The 21,668-nt window shown below is 35.2% G+C and overlaps 1 protein-coding gene across 3 annotated transcripts in view; it reads right to left on the reverse strand.

Moving 5' to 3' along the window:
• LOC126756497 (transcription factor GAGA) overlaps positions 1 to 21,668 on the reverse strand; it is a 60,445-nt gene that overhangs the window by 8,537 nt on the left and 30,240 nt on the right. The window lies entirely within an intron of this gene.

Here is a 21,668-nt window from a genome sequence, read left to right on the forward strand (position 1 = left end):
CTCATCCAATTAAATATGAAATCATCCTAAAAGCATTGCAGTCTTCGAAAAACAGTGTCATGTTCTCTTCTAGTGCTCATAAAAAACTTAGAAATGCCAATGAGTGACTTTGTTTTGTTTAGTTGAAGGTAATAACGCCAAAGGATGAAGATTTAAATCGTTCGACAAAAGTAGGCGCCGAAGAAATACCGCACTTAACTAATGAATACCGTTAGATAACAAATTTTCTAATTATAAACATCATCTTTCAAAATTTTGTTATAATCACTGCGTCGGAGAGGCTACTCGTGGCGACTTTTTCTCTACTCACATACCGACGAGAAATACATACATATATGGCTGGGGAGGAGTCGCTGGAGAAGAGGTGAAGTGATGGACGGGCGCAAGTTGACAAATTAGTGAAGAAGTGAAGAGGTGGATGAGGCGAAAAGATCCAAAAACTTTCTCCATTTTGTCCAACCTCTGATGTTGAAACATCTCAGCAGTCTTACCTTCGGCGAACCAGGACACATAGCCGAAACTGACATTAGCCGTTTCAACAAACACAGCGGACCGGTGTTTTAAGCTGTACAAGTGAGATTCCTGTTAGGAATGACCTCATAACCTAACCTAACCTATTATTATCTATTGGAGGTGATTAAACGAGATCATAAGGGCTGTTAGAGAGCATGCTACAAATTTGCATGAGCTGTAAATATGAGAAAACCGGCTAGTTAAACGAAATTTTCAACAAAGAAGAGGTGGTTAGCATTAATTTAAAACCTCGACGAACTATCGGGTGTTTGCAAAGAGTTTCATACTAAAAAGAGATTATCTTGAGATTTAACACATTTTTTGCTTATTTAGGCTCGTAAGCTGTATGTGTACTTATAGGACTGACATCGCCGTTGGAATATATTTTTCACGAATAATACAGATGCTTTTGAACAAACCATCTATTAAAAAACGTAGCACGGCTCGGGTTATTTTTTTTTTTTGGGGGAAACAATTTGTGTGAAAACATGTTTTTAACTAATGTGGTCAAATAAAGCTTCTAGAGGCTACTGTAATGAGCAGCGCCAAATTATGTAATTGAGGGGACATACATACATATGTACATATATGTATAAACATAATCCATTCGTGAATTGTGAACGCCGCAGAGGGGTATTAACTTCCCTATTAACCATAAAAATCACGACGGACACTCATCAGCCGCTTACGAATGCTTACCACAAAAGAACGATCAAGTCATTACCGGCAAAGACACTAACACACATGCGCAGTATGCAGCAAAACCAGCAAACTTATATGTATGTATGCATGTGTGGTATGTGTGAAAAATATACCTGTAGAAGAGAACAAATGCGCAAATGAACTTGTGTGTGTGCGGTTGTGCCTTCACATTTATGCTCATAAAATAATTCGAGTGTTGAATGTTCATTTTCAATTCATTGAAAACGCTGAGAAAATATTATGAATGTCCGCACTCACATACAAACATACATACATATATGTATGTATATACACATATAGTCTGTTAAATATGTATGTGGTGGTGATCATTGTGAGCAAAAGTCATACAAAAATCATTTCATACGAGCACAAAACTAATGTGAGCGGCGACGCGGCGAGTGTTTGGAGTTTTGTTGCACGTTTTAAAACCTGTTCGTATTGCGAAATTTGTTTAAATTCTCACAAACTCAAATATACAACACAACACAACACGGCACGGCATATAATAGCGATATCCATCGAAGACTCATCGCTACTTTTTCCAATCTACGCGTTTTACACAACTAAAGTGACGATTTTCATAGCGGCGTTCTCAGTCGTTTATTGACCTCAAAATCAAGTCATGGTTATGGCCACAGCAGTCCGACATACAAACAAGCATACATACATATGTATACGTAATAACAAATTTGCTATACACTCAAAATATTTATATATATTAAACATATTATGTATGTGTATATACTTGTGCTTATGTGTGTGCGTACGTGTATGTTTCCCTGTCGATAATTTATAATTAGAGAAAGACTTGGAAGTCACTGCTTGAAAGTAAACGAAGCGCTTTGACCGAATAAGCCAGCTCGGCGTGAAAGTTAGACTGACTTCCCAAATACACACACTCACAGGCACATGTACGTACATATGTATGTATGAGTGTATTAGCAATTTTTCGATGAAGTTTCAATATCGTTCTGATACAAATCGAACTACATACTATTTGCTTTGCGAAACTGTATGGCTTTATCGACGACCATGTGAATTCAATGTGTTAAATTTTATTTACTGAATTTTTTTAATTAAATATACATAAGTGTTTCCGCTTTGCTATTTCCTGGATAATAATCACTGATTGTCATTTTAGAAAAAACTATTTTTCTAGAACCTGTGAAATATATCAAGCTGAACCTTTAGGTAAGGTTCTTCTTATTGACGTAAACACCGCCTATTCGGTCATAGCCGAGGTTAGCAAGGTCACCCAAAGGAATTAATTATTTATGAGTTCCCGTAAAGTTGTTTCTGAAAACTAACAACAAAAAATAAATAATGCTCCGCTTTCTCATAAAACTCAAAACTTATTGCATAGATAGGTAGGTAGCACCTGCAGAACAAAAACAGCAACACTCATTGTATTTTGCTTTACTTTTGACTCTCAAGTGTAAAGATTTCACAAAACACATTGCTTTGACATTTCGGAAATTCAAACGAAACGACTCTACGAAACTGCAACGGCATTATATCTGACGAAGCACAAAATTACGAGTATTTGAGGAACATTTCATGCCAAGAAATGCACTGCAGAAATACTAAATCAGGTGTTCGGTGCCACTTATATAGATCTAGAATAGTTCTCAGAGAAACGACACAAAAAAATGGACAAAAATATTCTGCTAACGCTGAGGTTAGACGAAAAAATGTGGTATTTTTGGATAAGATGAAAACAGACCGTAAAATCAATTTTTTTGATTAAATAAAACTCTTTTTAAATAGAGATTAACACAACTAAAGTTTAAATATTTTAGCGAAAAAGGATCAGATATAAGAATAAAAGAGGTTTCTTAAACTTTCGTAAACAAAAATTTCCACATATTGTTTACTTAGATTCGATGATTAGATTAAGGGGTTAATTTAGAGTTAGATTTTTCAAATTTTGTTTTTATTTTATTTTCCTAATGTACATACATATGTTTAAGAATACACACAGAAAAATTAATATCGTTCCGATGAATATTTTCGAAGTTACATCCAAATTTGAAAAGGCGTTTCAGAGTGCTTGGAAGTATAAGGCCAAACTTGAAACACGTTTTTCTCAAAATGGTGTTTTGCAAGTCGGAGACCAACATTATTCAAAAATAGCTAAACCGATTAGTCTTTATTTTTTTATTTTTTAGTAATTAAACGAACTTTTTCGCACCGATAAATATTTTTTTATAAACAATTTAAGGCAAAAATCGATTTTTTTTAGAAACCGCCATTTTGTCAAAAAATTTTATTTTGCTTATTCCTTCCTTTTGCTTTACTAGATTTAACTTTAACGAAATGTTTTTGGTTTTTTAAATTCAGAGGATCCAGTTCAGAGATATAGTGGTGACCGCAAAACGTCTTTTTCGAAGGAGCTCGCGGAGATCAGCTGTAGTTCCTTTCCAAATAAATATTTTTACCAATATTAAGACTTAAAATAAAGTTAAAAGATACGATAATATGTGTAAAAATTTTTTGATCAATTAATTTTAAAAGTTTTCTCAGAAAAAATTCTGGAAAAATTGTTTTTTTTTCGGCATTCTAACTGAATATAACCCCTTATTAAGGGAAGCTAAACCCAGCACCCAGCAATCGTGGTCCAGTTATGATAGTTGCGACATCTTTACAAAGAGCTTTGTGGCAATCATATGTTGACACACCTAATAACGATAAAAGATAATTAGCTCAGTTTAAAGAAGGTATAACATCCAAGACGTTTTAACTTCCGGTTCTACGGTACCAAATTTGACCCAGATTGTATCAACGGCTGTTATTTAAGTTTTAACTTCAAAGAAAATATTTGACGACCAATGCAACATTGAATAGTCTGATAACGTAGCAATTCTAGCGTTTTTTTTAACCCAAAAACTTGTCAAGATCATCGCACAACAGCACCAGCACTCTTAAGTGGATCAATATTTTTTGTAAATCGAATTTTGTGTAATAAATATGTAAATAGTAGCTTTAACAATTGGCAGAATACCAATTTCTTTTCTAATTTTATTTTATTTTTTTAATTTTATTTCCTCAAAGCTGTGACCCAGATATCAAAAGATTGTTGTGTTCTCTGTCTCGAGAAATTTAATAAACTTCCGAGTTGAAATTTTGAAAATCGAGTATTTTAAAATACTGGAAACGAAAGGACTGACTCCATAACTATAAAAGTTTTGCGCATATTAAATTTGTTGCTTAAAAAGACAAGATTTCTATATTTAGCAACTTTGTAATAAAACCGTCATTCTGAAGAATTTTATATTAAAAAAAGTCAAACATTATTTCCATACTTTAAAACCCTTTTCACCACCAAAAATATTACATTTTATAAATTTCGGACATTTTCGTGTCAAATTACCGAAGGAATGTCGAAAAGGACACCACTCCCTACCAGCCATGAAACGCTCAACTTAACATTAATAAACTTATGTACACGCTTGGCATAGTAAAAGACGAAGAAAAACGAAAGGAAAAAAGAAAATGAAACATAGAAAATTTAACAGTTATGCGCCGACGTTGCTTTAATTTGATTAACTGCCGCAAAAGGAGTCGAACTGGTATAATGCTCTCTGCGCGTCGCATAACCAACATGATGAGCCATACATACAATATAAAATATATAGTTGTGTGGAACGAAAAACCGTGGCCCAGAAAAGTGACTAGCCGACTACCATACTTACAACACTGACTACTAGACGCGCTGGTACAGGTTTACGGAACAGGTTACGCGTTATAGCGTTTTACTCTATATCTATGGTGCGGCTATGGGCTTGGGTATGCTGTAACCGTGTACGCTTTGACCATGATCCTGTCCACTTTAAATGCTTGTCAGTATGCATAACATGTTTACAAGTGCACACACGCGTCACACACACTCCAACATATGGGTGCATGCATGGGTGTGTGTGTGTCTGTGTCATATGTTGGAAGTGGACAACCATTCAAGCAGGTACTATCTCTAAAAATAGAATGGCCTAATAATAAATATTTATTTTTGGTACGCTTTACTCCTCTCCTCAATGCTAGACGGCTTGTAACCTACTGTGATCGTATGACTTGTGTTATTGTTGTTGCTGTGTAAGGATAACATTTCGGAAATGGAGAAAAATAGTACAAAGAAAAACGAAATTATATAATAGATTGATCATTACAAGCAGCAAGGTGTAGCGTTGTGTGCGTTTGTTTGTATGTAAGTATGTCATATACAGCACAATGAGTTCATACATATTGCATAATTGATTTCTTTTTCAATATTCATTTAATTAAGCGCTATTATTTCTTGAGCAAACACACCTTTGGGAAGACGGTAAAGCAGATTTTCGAGTAATCCACGAATTTTATGAAACAAATATGAAACGTAAAATTATAGGAAAATGAAAAATTATATATAATTATTTTGCTGATTGGTTTTATGATTAATTATTTCGAAAATTGGTAACGAAATTTGTAATTATTTTTTGGAGCAAAATTAACAGATATTATATAGTAATAATTACAACACTAAAAACAAAGAAATGGATGCCAGATATCATAAAAAAAAATTTTAAAAAATATTAAATTAAAAAAAACATAAATTTAAAAAAAAAATAATAAAAAAATAAAAATAACAAAAAATTTAATAAAATAAAAATATTAAAAAATAGAAATAAAATTTAAAAAATATATATGTACATATGTACATATATAAAAATGATGATGAATGATGCGTCTTAAAAAGTTCGTTATCTTAAATATGTATAATTTTTTTTCAGAATATATAAAAGATTAACTAAAAATCAAAATTTCTTTATATATCTCACTTAACTTCCTGAGAGATTTCCGATTGATCAAAATGTGCCAATTTCAAATTATTACATGAGACTTTCACCCGAAGTTTTTAGCGGTAATTTGCAAACGTTTCTTGTGATTCCATGTGTACCAATTCATAATTGAAATACTATATATGTATGTATTGAATAATGGTTACAGATAGTAAATACTTTACATCAAAATGTTTGCACGAGAAATGATCTCCATTCATCTCTAATTTAGATCTTTATAATGTGGTTTTTAAACATTCGAACTTTCATACCTGTAAAGTTAGGCCTCGTTTCACGAATTCTCAACATGATAGTGACCACGAAAAAGAAAAAAATACATATATACAAATTAGGAATACTTTTCTATCTCCGATCGACACCAGCTGTTACCGATAGTATTTTTGACATAACCGAAACTATTCAGAAGGTTTATCAAGCACCAGCAGTGATGTGGAAATAGACGAATATCCAAAAAACTGGATTATATACTAAATTTTTAGAGTAACAAAATTTCCTAGAGGGTACCGATCAAATCCGTAAAAAGAGATGTGCTTCGCATTTAAATTCTACATACTTTTTACAAACTAACATAAGAAGATCTATCCTCGATTAGTATTTAAGAATGGGAAAAATATATTTTCAAATCCGTGTCTTGTGCGACAAACTTAAAGAGTACTTCATGCAGATTAGAAGACATGAAAATTGTTGAACTAAAGGGTGCGGAAGTAAGCGAAATTTTAGTGTTTAGAATCAGAGCTATTATAAAGAAACTCTGCAGACACTCAGGCTTTTTTGATTCCAAAAAAAGTTACTGTCTTTTTGTTATTTATGTAGATGTCAAAGGTATTATTGGTGCATAGTTTTTTGATCTTAAGTTAAACATTAACATCAATGGTGAACACAAACAAATAATTCGCGACTCTTTCAGCAGGAAACAGGATAAACAACAAATACAACGCGTTAAATCAAAACTTATTAGGACTTTTTGGTGATCAAATCTGTCAAAAAAAGCATTTGTCAATTGGCAATTTAGATTAAATATTTGAATTCATCAGACATCATTTTTAGGATGAGAATATGTCATGTCAATAATCTGTGCTGATAAATCAATTGTAACACACGTACTGGAACCCGTATTCAGTGGCTTATTTGAAAATACGGCTTCGCTGCAGAAAATGCAAAATTAGACCGGTGATATGGTCCTATGGCTCTAAATTCTATTCAAACAAAAAAATTGCATTCAAATTTTCGCCAATAAACTGAGATTTCTTTCAATTATCTGTGTTTTTCAAATAAAAGCTTTATACCACTAAAAAATTCTCCGTTAGTTAGAAAACTGGGTTTCTTAAAGTTTTAAGTGAAACTAATCGGAACTAAGGCCCTGATAGGTTTAGACACGATAAATTCTGTTCCCATGGCAGTCAGGTCTACGTTAGCGGAATGACCCAGATTTTTATCCGGATAAGAACTGTCAGTACATCAATATTGATACGGCTAAAAGCTGTATCAACTTTGGATTAAGTTTTCTGAAAATGCTAAAACAGTAATTATAATTTTTTGAGCCGAATACTATAATATATTATGTAGGAATTACAGTAGCGACATTTTTCTTCTTCGTTTTTATGTTCTGAGCACGGAATATTAAGCATGCCACGAAGTTTGTAACACACAGAAGGAAACGTCTGAGCCCCTATTAAGGGGTCAGTAGGGTAATCTGGCCTGTTTTTTTTTACATTTTTTTATAGACATTTTTATTCTAGAATAGAACTTTTTTCACATATCATGAGGTATATCGTGGAGTGTATAAACAATTTTTTTCGGAATTTTTTGATGATATCTGTCAGAGAAATGGCTGGGTGAATGAGATGCGTTTTTTCACTGGCGGACACGATTTCTCATGTTTGGATCATCTGAAACACAAAAACCAAATTTATTCTTAAAAAGTACATGAATGGTTATCGTCCCTACTAGAATCATGAAAAAATGTTGATAAATAAAAAAGTAATTAACGTTTTTTTTTTAATAAATTATAAAAAAAATAGAGGGACGATAGCCAGGCGTTTTGTGAATTTCAAAAAAAAAAAAAATTAAGCAAATCTGTTGAGTAGTTCGACCGAAATCATGTCCGCTAGTTTAAAAAAGTGTGTTTTGAGAAAAATGCGTTTAAAGTTTGAGGTGTGCACTCCGGGCGCTCCGAACGTCGAGCGGTATTATTATTTTTGGGCCTTTTTCGAAACCTTCCAATGGTAAAGTGGGTTTCTACATTAATTCTAAGGGTATAAGGGAACAGAAAATGAAAAAAATTTTTTTTTTTTTTGAAAAAAGATTACCCTACTGACCCTTAAGTATACATATTTTTGAGCTATCGATCTGAAATTTTACACATGTATTTCTCTTCCCAAGAAGCTGCTTATTTCTCGGAACAACTGATATCAGACCATTATAGAATAGAGCTGACATACAAACTAGCCGATCAAAATCAAGTTCTTGCATGGAAACTTTTTTATTTGACGGGATATCTTCACGAAATTTGGTATAGACTATGATTCAAGGTCATACTACTACATATTCGAATAAATTGTTCAGATCGGATCACCATAGCATATAGCTGCCATACAAACTGATCGATCAAAATTCAAGTCTTGTATGAAAGCTTTTTATAAATAGTATTTGTGAAGGGTATTGTGGCGTTTTTTCTTATTTCTAATTCAAAATGTGAAGTATTCTCTACAAAAATGTAAAGAAAAAGTAAGAAATTAATACATTTTTAAGCGTTATATGTGGATATGTTTGCTTGCACGACCTTGGTCGTATTCTCATAAAATAAAAACGGCAAAGCTGTGAGTTGAAGTGCACGTCAACTTTTGTGACACACTGTAAATGCACATGAAAATTCAAATTAGGGAAGCAAAATGCATGTAAACTTGTTATTGACTTTATGTACTTGTGTGTGCATGGACAAAAACTATATGAATTATATATTTGTACATTGTATAGGTGTGAGTAAACCACAAAGTTATGTGCAACATAAAATAAGTCAAAAGGACTTCCAGCTCAATGGCGACTCTTAAGTTTTCTTCACAATATTATTGTAATGAATTTTGGTCGGTTGTTTCGCACGAAGACCTAAATATTGCGTTACTGTGAACGTCAGCAAGGTAGACACACATACACATGAATTTATGAAAGTGATCACTTTAAGCATACATACATATGTATGTATATGTTTTTGAATTATAAGTGTATTTAATGGGATTTCAATATGAAATGTAACGCTTTGGGATTATGGTACACTATGTGCCATAAGAGTTTGGCTTAGGTATGTGTGTATACAGGTACATATGTATGTATGTATGTACATATTTGTAGCGTTGGGTTAGTTGTGAGCCATGGCTTTGGGGCATGTGTTGTTGAACCGGATTGTAAGACGGCCAGCTGGCTGTGCGCAAACGCTGCGTACGAGTAGAAAATAATTAATCAATATCAATTGAAGCAACCGCATAGTCACAGAGAAGCGTCAATGACTCCGAGTAACCAACCACAAGCAACCAAACGACCAACCAACGAACCAAACGCCTAGCGCCAGAGCCGGAGTCAGCCAACCAACGGCGCATACGCAATGCTTTTGCTTGCTTGCCTGCCAGCCAGCTAGCTGAGCCCGAAACGAAGAGTCGGCGATTTCAGCGTTTCAGCATAAAACTACACAGCAGCAGCATGGCACAGCAGCGAGAGCAGCAACAAACAACAGCACTCCAACAAAATGGTGGTTCGATCGTACACGCATAATTTTCAGTTTTTTTCAATGTTTTTTTTTTTTTGCTTTTGTTTGACCATTGCAATGCATCAAGTGAAATTTTGTATTTGTAGCAACAACAACAACATCCACAACATGTAGGAAGTGTGCAATATTATGATGAATGCACCTTCTATATGCAATCGATTGCTTTGAATGGCGTCAATATTTACATATGCGTGTATGTATGTATGTTTTCTTATTGAGAAAACACTGTCTGTGACTAATACGTGCACACTTTCACCAAAGTCACTGTAACACACACTTGCACATGTAGGTACATATGTTTGTATGTATTTTATGCAATTTCAATAAGATCACCCGAAGAAGGTGCGCGTGCAAAGCGTGCAAACGCTGCATAAATATTATTGAAACTCATAAAAAGAACGAATTGTGTTTAGAAAATCAAAACGAAAGGAAAACTTACGAAAAACGCGGAAAAGATAACACAAAAGTCGCGAATCAAGCAAAAAAAACATAAACGCACACAAGTAGTATGAGAGTATGCAAAGAAATCAAATAACATAAAACAAATACAAGAAATAAGAATGAAAAAACAAAAAGAAAAAATGATGATAATAATAATAATAAAAGAAATCTGCCAGAAAGCCTGGGCAAGGTGTATGCCGAGGCGACCGACCAACCAACCAAACGAATGAACCAAAGAAACGACTAACCGACCGACCGACCGTTCGACCGACCAAAACTCGTCTTCTTCGCGTGTGTGTCTGTCTGCTCGCGCCACTTGAGCAACTGACTTAAACGGGCAAAACTAAGACACAAATCAACAAGTAAGCACTATGCGGGGTAAGGTAAGTGCATTGCGCGTGAAACCACCAGTCAGTGTTTGTGCCGAAGAGACTCTTCAGGCACCTTAAACAGCATAGCTATGGTATAACTGAACATACTAGACCTACGTAGAGTCCCCATATAGATAGTGGTTGTAACCAAGCCGGCATCAATAGTGTTTGTGTAGCACTGCTATGCACAAATACACATGTACAATATACATACATACATATATGTATGTAACGGCAGCAGCAGCAGCAATGCCGATATGCTGTCCATGCATTCAAAGACATTAAGCCAAAGGAGATGATGTTAAAAACAAGTACTATAATTTTACTGCAGCAAATTTCAATGTCAGCCAAGGCAAGCAAGATATGCAGGCTAACAGGTCGACAGGTAGTCGGGCGACTAGGCCAGCTCGATAAATTTATAGATGGATGGATAGACGTGTGTGTGCATGCGGCGGCTAGGATGAACGCATAATAATTCAACTATCTATGTAAGCATATGTGGCTACAGTGTGCAACACACAAAAAATGCCTTTAAGGAATAAAATGAATATTCAACCAAAATAAAACAACAAAAAAATTACAAATAAACGCAAGCAGTAAAATGTACATAAATCTTGATTTTTGCTTTTTAATTTATATAAAACATTACCACTTGGCAGTGCTGCTGTCAATTTTATTTTTATTATGTCAATATTATTTTTTGTGTCTCTAAAACCGTTTTGCACAATTTTCGCACTTTTCTTGCAAAGCAAAATCACAACACGAACTCAAAAAAAGCAAAAACAAAACGCTTTTCTGCCGACACATGTAAATTTGTTTGCGAGTTTTCAAACTTCCAGTAAGTTTTCGAAAATATAATTCCAATTAAGGCTTAGTTATATGATGGCTAGAGCTAGTGCTAGTAGTATGTTGACACAGAGTATTTGATATGCTTGTTTGAAACTTTACCACGCTGGTATGTCCGTCGCGATTTTGACGAATACCAAACTGAATGAGAAATCATACTGAAGCAAAAGAAAAGACAAGACGACAAGAAAATATCCAAAACCCAATTTCAAAACCTCGACTTGGCACTTAGTTGCGTAGTCATGTCGCGCGTCTCCGCCGTCGTCGCTCATTTCTACTACACTGCTGCTCCTCGGCGCTCCTCGCGCTCTCTTTTTTTGCTGTGCGCACCCGAATCCATATGTACATATGTATGTATGTGTGTGTATAATGACGAGCGCCGTACACTACTTCGTCTGGACTTGTCTCGTTTGGTTGCGTCTCAGGTCTCAGCTCACCTAACAGTATGGCTTGGCTTATTTGTTGTTGTTAAGATGGTCAGTTGCTATTTCTACCGGAGGTCTTCGCCTCTATATGTATGTATGTGTATACATATACATACATACGCACACAGGTAATTATTGGGGAAATGAAAAAAAATATGTATAAAATTAAATAAAAATAATAGTATTAGTGGCATACGTATACATATTTACAACTACCAGTGAAGTGTCTTCAGTGAAGCCACGTTGTATTCGATCGAAAGCCGAGCGCGAGACAGGTAGACCGACCTGGTATTGTGTTGTGAGACTACAACTACTGCAGCTTGAACAAAAGCAATGATATTCGGGTTAAAACGGCGTGCCTGGCTCATCATTGTGGAACTTTTTAAGTCAGACAGACAAACAGACAGACATACATATGTATATGCTACAATCAAACATATACATATGTATGTGGGTATGTATGTATGTAGCGTAGCCGATACATTCAGGTAAAAACAAATACCTTAGCAGCAAAAACCAAAAACCAACAACACCATAAACTAAAATAAGAGCTCAGCCACTACACACATACATACATATAATTACATATACATATATAAGTATGTATGTATGTTTAGGCATGCCAATACACCTTTATAACTATATAGTGTGGTAAAATAAAATAAAATTCAAATACACGCGGATATTTATATATGTATGTATGGCCGTACAAATTTTTAACACATACATACATATGTATATTTTATTTTACATATTTACACATGTATGTGATACACTAGTTATATCCAGGTATGATACCCATAGTATTTGTAGTGTTGTAGGCTCATTATGCTAGTACCATTGGCAGCCCTTGTTTTTTATGTAATGCCGGTGCCGTGCAGTTTTGCATTTTACCGCTTTGCGTTATGAGGTTTCCTCGACGTGTTTGCTATTGCCCTTTTCTCATTTATTGACTTGCACACAAGTATTGAGTTTTGAGAATTTAATTCACAGCTTAACGGGGGTATTAACATTCGTCTATACTTGAGTTAAACCTTTTCTTTTATATGCTTAAGCGTTCTATAACGTAAGTATATACATACATACAAACATACATATTTATGTATGCACATTTGCATATTACACATATTTATATATATGTAAGTATATGCGACTTCCCGCATTTACGCTGATGTCCAACGTAATTAATAAATCAATCTCAAATCATAGTTATACCACATACCACACACACACAGACACATTCATACATATGCATAAACCTTCCACGTAGACATGCATCCGAAGAAGCCAAAGCTCTCGCGATACATCACACCTGTTCACAATAGTATATATCAACAAAAAATGTTTTCCAGTACCAGAAACAAAATTTTGAAATTCGTGAAAATCGATTTTTTTTTTCAATATCTACAAAAACTTCTATAATATGTATAAAAATAATTACGAAATATCAGATCAGCCAAACTCTGCAGGAAACATGTCAAGTCAAATATTTAGCTCTCTAGCTGACTAATTCAAACGACACTCTCCAAAGTGTTGAAAATGTTCCAAAACCTGTTTTGAAAAGTGTGCTCTGCTTGATAGAGGCAAGTAACGCAACAAGCTGTGCGGTATTCAATCATTTTGGTATCTCTTAACCAACCAATTCCATGCAATTACGAGACAAATACGAAGTTTTAATTTTCCAATGCTATTTTATAAGGTTTTAATGATAGTTTTTGAAGAAAAAGTATGCCAATATATTTAAATCTAAAGATTTCTTTTCAGAATTTCCAAATCTTCACGCACTTTCACCAATACAACTGCCGGTATGCATGAAGCCGAGAAAAAAACTTCTCGGTGATGATTATGGCGTACTTTACAAGAAAATGCAGGAAGCCGGGAATATAAAACTTCCGAGACTACACCGTTTTGGTGTACCTGCGCTCGTAGAAATCAGTTGCTTTTAATTATCAGAGTTTCTGTAGCAAATATCATGACTACGAACTGCGCCAAAGCCTTATATTTGGTTATGATATCTTATGCCTTAAACCCCTCAAAAAATTCTTCTTGTTAATTGTTAAATTAAAATCACTATATTTTATGGAAATTGCCAAGTCTTTGAGGGAACGAATCGAGCAATCAACTGCCATAATCAGATACCGATTGAATAGCAAGCTAATCGAATGTAATACCATTTTATATCCACATTAGTCTATTGCATTAAATTCAAACTAAAGAGGTCAAAAGCAAAGAGCAGAGAAAAGTAACATCTCAACATAACATGGAAATTCTCGAAAATTGTTTTGGGATTGAAACCTGAGGGCCTGAATGATGTCATTTAAAGTATTTTTACTCAGATAACTTACCTTAAGGCAAAAACGCACCCGAAAAATGTAATTAAATTCCCCGGGTAAATGATAATTAAAAAAAAATATATTTTGCTAAGTAGGACTGTCCTTATTAAATATGCAAACTACAAGGTGCGTTCCAAAGTAAACAGGACTTTTGAATCTAGCCTCTATATGTAGACCAGTGCGTTAGAATCTGTTATCTTTATCGATTATCCAGTGAGAATTTCATGACATTTTATCGATTGAAAGTGAAGTTATTGCGTTTTAAGTGTCGGTATGTTTGTGTTATCGGTGCGAAAATGAGCTTCCAACAAAGAGCCAACATTAAACTTTGTTTTAAAATTGGTGAAACTTTTACCGAAATGTTTCAATTGATGAAACAAGTTTATGGCGATGATTGCCTATCCAGTAGCAGAGTGCACGAGTGGTTTCAACGTTTTCAAAGTGGTCGTGAGGACATAAATGACGATCAACATGTGGGCCAATCGAAATCCGTGATCACCGGAAATTCCATCGAAACTGTGCGTGAATTCATCAAAAATCAGCCGAAATCATTATTGAAATTCATGGAAATGGAGTTGAACAACTCCAAAACATCGATTTAACGCATTTAACCGAACATTTGGGCTTACGAAAGGTGTGTGCACGGTTTGTTCTGCACAAATTGACTGAAGACCAAAAATTGCTCAGAATCCAACATTCGAAAGAGGATTATTTGACCAAAAATCACATTCACCGTATTCACCTGATATGGCACCATGCGACTTCTACGGAAAAATGTATTTGCCCATGAAAGGAAAGCGTTATGTAGACGTAGAGGCTATTCAAAAGGCTTGCACCGGCATACTGGCGGCCATGCCGGCCAACGAGCTAAAACACTCGTTCGACATGCTTTTGAACCGTGCAAAAAGCTATATTGAAGCAGAAGGAGACTATTTTGATAAAATAAATTGATTTTTGACGAAAAAAACCATTTGTTCTGTTTTTTTTTAAGTCCTGTTTACTTTGGAAAGCACCTTGTATGAGCGCGTTCTGTCAACTAGTTTGATTACAGCAGCTGCTTAAGTCGGTACACCTCAGTAGTGCGTTGTGATTTTAACAATGGATAAAAATATCGAACAAAGAATTTGTCTCAAATTTCATTGCGAATGTTGGAAAAAACTTATGGTGATTCATATGTAACAAAAACATATGTAAAAAAACAAAAGCCTACAAGTGGTACAAAACCTTCAAAGACGGTCGAGAGATCGTTGAAGACATATCTCTTTCTGGACGACCTTCGACCTCTTCGGGTGATGAAAGTATTAAAAAAGTGAAGGATATGGTGTTTGAAAAACGTTAAGCAAGTGTTAAAGAGATGGCAAGAGAGTTCTCTCCCAAGTCCGTTTGAATGATTTTGGTGGAAATTTCGGGTATGAAACGCGTTTTTGCTCGACTCGTCCCGATAAAACTGATTTTCTTTTCAAAAAAGAGTATCTTAAACAGGTATCTTTGGACATACTTGATCGTGCGAATTTCAATCCCGCATTCATGGAGAGCATTATAACTGTCGATGAGGCATGGGTTTATGAGTTTGAGGAGCTGAAGGCCATCCCAAAAGCGCATATGAAAAGTGTTTCGAGGAGTGGAAAAATCGTTGGCATAAGTGTATTACATCTGATGGAGATTACTTTGAAGGCGACAAAATAAATATTGATGATAATTAATCGGTTGCTCAAGTTAGAATATCTTCAACAAATAAAAAGTTTGAAAAATTTTAACTGAAGATTTAAGTATAACAGAGGTATGGTATGTGCACCTTTTATTCCAGGCGAATTAAATGAAGACCAAAATAGTGAACGTTATTAACGGAACATTTTCTCTCATAAACCGCCTTCCGCAATCAAATTCGCCTAAACTATCAACACGTGACTATTTTCTATTTCCAAAAATGAAAACCAACATAAAAGAAGCATTTTATGATGATATCCCAGCCGTTTAAGTAGACGTAACCGAGGTGCTGAAGAACATTCTTATGAATAACATAAAATATCTACGAGTGCTCTCATTGATCGTTTTAATCGAGTAGAACAAAGACCAAACTCTATAAGTCACTCATTATTCTACTATATGGAGCAGAGGGCCATACTTCATTGATAAAAACGGCATAACAGTAACTGTGAATGGGCACCGTTATTTAAAGTTTTTGAATAGGTTTTTTTAACCAGAAGACGTATCCCTTTCAATAGCATTTGGTTTCAGCAAGATGGAGCACTGCACATATAGCCAGACCGTTTATTGCGGAGCTCCAACGAAAATTTGAAAACAAATTAATATCAAGAAACTCCACTTTTCGCTGGTCCCCAAGGTCACACAGATTTAAGGGGTCAGTAGGGTAATCTGGCCTATGCATAACGCTTTCCTTTCATGGGCAAAGGCATTTTTCCGAAAAGGAAGAAGTCGCACGGAGCCATATCAGGTGAATACGGGGAGTGGTTAATGGTTAAAATGTTAATTTTGGTCAAATAATCGGTAACAAGCGTCAATCGATGAGACAATTCGGAGCAATTTTTGGTCGTCAGTCAATTTGTGCAGAACAAACCGTGAACACACCTTTCGTAAGCCCAAATGTTCGATCGATAAATCGATGTTTTGGAGATGTTCAATTCCATTTCCATGAATTTCAATGACGATCTCGGCAGATTTTTGATGAATTCACGCACAGTTTCGATGGAATTTCCAGTGGTAACGGATTTTGATTGGTCCACGTGTTGATCGTCATTTATGTCCTCACGACCACTGAAAACGTTGAAACCACTCGTGCACTCTGCTACTGGATAGGACAATCGATGAAACGTCATGAATTCTCACTGAACAATCGACAAAGGTAGCAGATTTTAACGCACTCAAACTTTAAACGCGTTTTTCTCAAAACACACTTTTTTAGACTGGCGGACATGACAATCGAACTAATCAACCGATTTGCTTTATTTTTTTTTTTTTAATTTTCACAAAACGCCTGACTATCGTCCCTATATTTTTTATAATTTATTGACAATGTTATGACAAAATTTATGTAAAAAAACATGAAAAAAAAAAACGTAAATTACTTTTTTATTTATCAACATTTTTTAATGATTCTAGTAGGGACGATAACCATTCACGTACTTTTTAAAAATAAACTGGGTTTTTGTGTTTCAGATGATCCAAACATGAGAAATGCACGACTCAATACGGTGGAGGTTCAAAGTCCAAAATTTCTATACACGCTGAGCGACTTGTACGAACAAAAGCTCCTGAAAACCCTGCAATTTTATCGCGGGAGTTGATCGAAAGTTTTGGTTTGAATGTTTCCATTAGTACAATGCAAAGGTAACTACGAACATCTGGTTTAAAAACTATGTCGCAAAAAAACGACCTATATTTTCCATTTCGAGTAGGAAAAAAGGACTAGAGTTTGCAAAACAATATCTAAATATGCCAACCACATTTTGAGATAAAGTAATTTGGTCCGATGAATTCAAATTCGAGCTAAGAAGTTAAAAAAACACGTAAGTGAGTCTTGTAAACCTTATGATCGCTTAAAACCACAGTTCATACAATCCTCAGTGCAGCATGGAGGATGTTCTCTGATGGTTTGGGGCTGTTTCTCAAAATTTGGTGTAGGTAGGGTAGTTAAAATCGATAGACGAATGACGGGTGCTTCATATGTTGACATTCTTAGCGAAAATTTTAAAATAAATGCGAAAAAAGTGAAGCTGGGTCGTTTATCTTTCAATAAGATAACAATCCCCAACGCACATCTCGCTTGGCTACTCGCTTTTTTGAAGAAGGCTTAATCGAAAAACTGGCCTGGCCAGCTCAGTGGCCGGATTTAAATCCAATTCACTATTTCTGGTAAATTTTTGATTCCAAAATACCAAAAAGCAGCCGTACAAGCTTGGAATAATTTTTCTTAGAGACGAAGCGTCAATTTGACATTATTCCAATGAAAATATTTGAAAATTTGGTTCGAGGCATGCCAAAACGTCTTCGTGCAGTAATTCAGAATAACGAAGGCAATATTAATTACTAAATTTACTTTTAAACCAAACGTTTTGTATTTTTTCAAAATTTATACTTTTACACTTTTATACTTTTTTACTTTTATACTTTTGTTTAAGATCCTTTGTTTGAAGTGGAACAAAATTTTTTCTTTCTATTCCGGGAAAAAGATATACGAGGGCTGCTATATATATTCTGGCCTAGGGCAACACTAAGTGTTGCCAGGTGCAATCTGACATTTCCATTGGAAAGTTTGACATTTTTTAGCATAACATCACTCAGAACGTTTTGCCATTTAATCGTGAATTGTTTTATTTACAGGGAATTAAAAAATTCATCTCGGCCAAAAAATGGAATTAACTCGTGAACATTTTTGTGCGATCATTTTTCACAACTTTCGACGTGGATTATCACGACAAGAGTGCATCGATGAACTAAAATCTTTGTATGGCTATGAAGCACCATCCTATAGCACTGTGAAAAATTGGTACAACGAATTCAATCGTGGCCAACGACGCTCGCTCAAAAACGAATTCCGTGAAGATCGTCCAAAAACAGCCGTTGTGCCAGAAAACATCGATGGCGTACGTGAACTGATAATGCAAGACCGTCATGTAACATACCTTCAGATAGAGGCATGCCTATGCATTTCTCCCACCAGCATACATTCGATATTGCATGAACACCTGGCCGTAAAAAAGGTTTGTTCTCGTTGGAGATCTATGCATGGATCTATGCGTATGAGCCCGAAACAAAACAACAATCGACAAAAAAAAAAAATAAAAAAAAAAAAAATAAAAAAAAAAAAAAAACATTTTCGTTGATAAATATGCCTATTTACATTATTAGGCCAGAAATATACTTATATAGTAATCTACGTATTAATTTATAATTATTAATGTAATTATTTATTGTTTATTTTAATAAAACTGCATTGAAATAACGTCTGTGAAATTTTTACTTTCATTTAATGCCTAGTGTATATCCCACAGTGGCCCGATATCGGTGGTTCCGACAAATAAGGAGCAAAAAATCTTGTGTAAATTTTCAGATCGATATCTTAAAAACTCATGGACTAGTTCACATATATATAACCAGGCTAGTTCGACGCAGTTTGTCTGGTTGTTCATTTATATACATATGTATGTACTTCATAGGTCCTCCGACGTTTAACTTTGGATGTTAAAAACTGCGTGGCAAACTTAGTACACCCAGTCTAGGGTATAAAAAAAAACCGAAGTTTCAACCAATCTTTGAAATTAGTTCTTAAATTATTTTATAACGACTGTTGTTTTTTAGACGTATGACTGTCAATCAGGCAATACTTGTCTCACAGTTGATGTTTTTGACAGCTGTTAATTAAATTATACACAATTTGATTTACCACTTCATAATGAACAGATTTACTTTGGTAAAGCGTTTGCAAATCCTACAAATTCGTTACCAAAATACTGGTTCGTTTCGCGCTCAACATTACGCGCTACGTCTAACACTCGGAGAGTCGTATATTCGGACCATGGATCAGTTTGCACTGGTTTTACTCTAGTGGACTAGTATCTTCGAATACGTTGTACAGTGTACACCGAGGACGCTATTGCTACTGTGAAGCAGATTATCGAAGAAGACCTGAATGAGTTCATCCGCCATCGAGCACAACAATTGAAAGGTTTTGTAGAAAGATCTTGATGTGTGGACTTACAAACGAACGGACATCAAGCGCGGCGCAGGTTCGGTGAATGGACCCAAAGCGAGATGGCTACCGATACCGTTTTATACAAAAAATTTTGTTTTAAACTTTCAAATTTTTGGTTAACCATTGGTCCATATTTCTTCAAAAATAAAGCCGGTCATAATATTAATGACTTTTCCATGCCTAAATTGGAAGACTTTGATCTCCAACGAATAAACCAATTTATTGAATAAAATTTTTGGTGAGCACATTATCTCGCCTCAAGGGCTTTTGGCTTCCAAGATTGATTGATTTAACACCGCTGGACTGTTTTTTGTGGTGTTAATGCGAAGTCTTTTGTCTGCGTAGATAAGGATAAGCCCGAGACGATTGACGCCTTGGAATAAAATATTCGGCGCAGTATTGCTGACATGGCACTAATTGTTACAAAAAGTTGCCGAAAATTGGGTCTCTCGGCTGGATTTTATTCAAGCTAACCGAGACTGTCACTTGCCCGAAATCATTTTTTTTATAATAGCAAGCTCTTAAGTTATAATAAAGCTAAAATCTTAAATTATATGCGTTTTATTTCTGCTTGAAAATCACATGTCTAAAAAACACATCCTTTATTTTGCTTCAGCCGACAACTCGGCCGATGAACGTATGTATAATCAAATCAATGACTTCATGATGAATGGCAAGGAAACAAAAGAAATAAATGCCGGGACGCCATCTTGCCTGAATGAGAAAGTAAAGCTCTTGACGCACAGAATAAACATAATTTAGGGAGGAAGCTCTTCTCAAACCGGCTAACGACGTCAAAAATGCAGTTCATGTAAAGAGGATAAACCTAAATCCCTAGTCTAGTTTCAACTTTCTAATTCACATAAAGCTATATATATTTGAGAATATTCTCCAAAAATTTTATACGGTTTCGGATAATATATGAGCGTATTTGTTAGAGTTTTTAACTCAGTGTAGTCGGCTCGCAAATATATAGGGTGATCCAAAACGAAGTACTTTTTTCAATAGCCTTCTTTGATCACGCGTGAGCTGACGTATGGAATGACTTGGCGAGAACTTAAATTGAAAGCGTACAAAATACAGCTTGTTCAAGAACTGAAGCCGCTCGACCGACATCGTTTCGCTCTATGGGCTCTTGAAAAGTTCCAAGAAGATCCGTGTTTGAGCCAAATTGTGTTCAGCGACGAGGCTCATTTCTGGTTCAAAGCGTATGTAAAAGGGTAAATTGCCGCATTTGGGACGAAGAGCAACCCGAGGAGATTCAAGAGCTGCCATTTCATCCAGAAAAATAACAACGGTTTGGTATGGTTTGTAGGCCGGTGGAATCGACGGTGAGACATCCGTTATCGCGCCATGAAAACCGACTATTTTATGCCTGAAATTGAAGCTCGTGACTTTGGCGACAGGTTTCAACAAGAAACTGGGGCCACTTCCCACACATCACATTAATCAATGGATTTATTGAGAGAAAACTTCGGTGAGCAGATAATTTCACGTTTTGGGCCGATCGATTGGCCACAGGAGATTGTGGACTTTACATATTTTATCTAAACTTTAATTCATATTGATTCTTCTAAGAGTTATGTGCTGCTAAAGAAAGTCTTGTAACGATTTATGAATGTGGTGCATCAGTTTTGTTTCCAAAAAATATATTTTTCTTGGCAATTTTTTCTTTTTCTTTTTATTTTGATATTTGTATTGCTTCATCTAATAATGGAAATCGACCGTCATG

Source organism: Bactrocera neohumeralis, chromosome 4 (genome assembly GCF_024586455.1).
Source record: "Bactrocera neohumeralis isolate Rockhampton chromosome 4, APGP_CSIRO_Bneo_wtdbg2-racon-allhic-juicebox.fasta_v2, whole genome shotgun sequence".
In the NCBI taxonomy this organism is placed as follows: Eukaryota; Metazoa; Arthropoda; class Insecta; order Diptera; family Tephritidae; genus Bactrocera; species Bactrocera neohumeralis.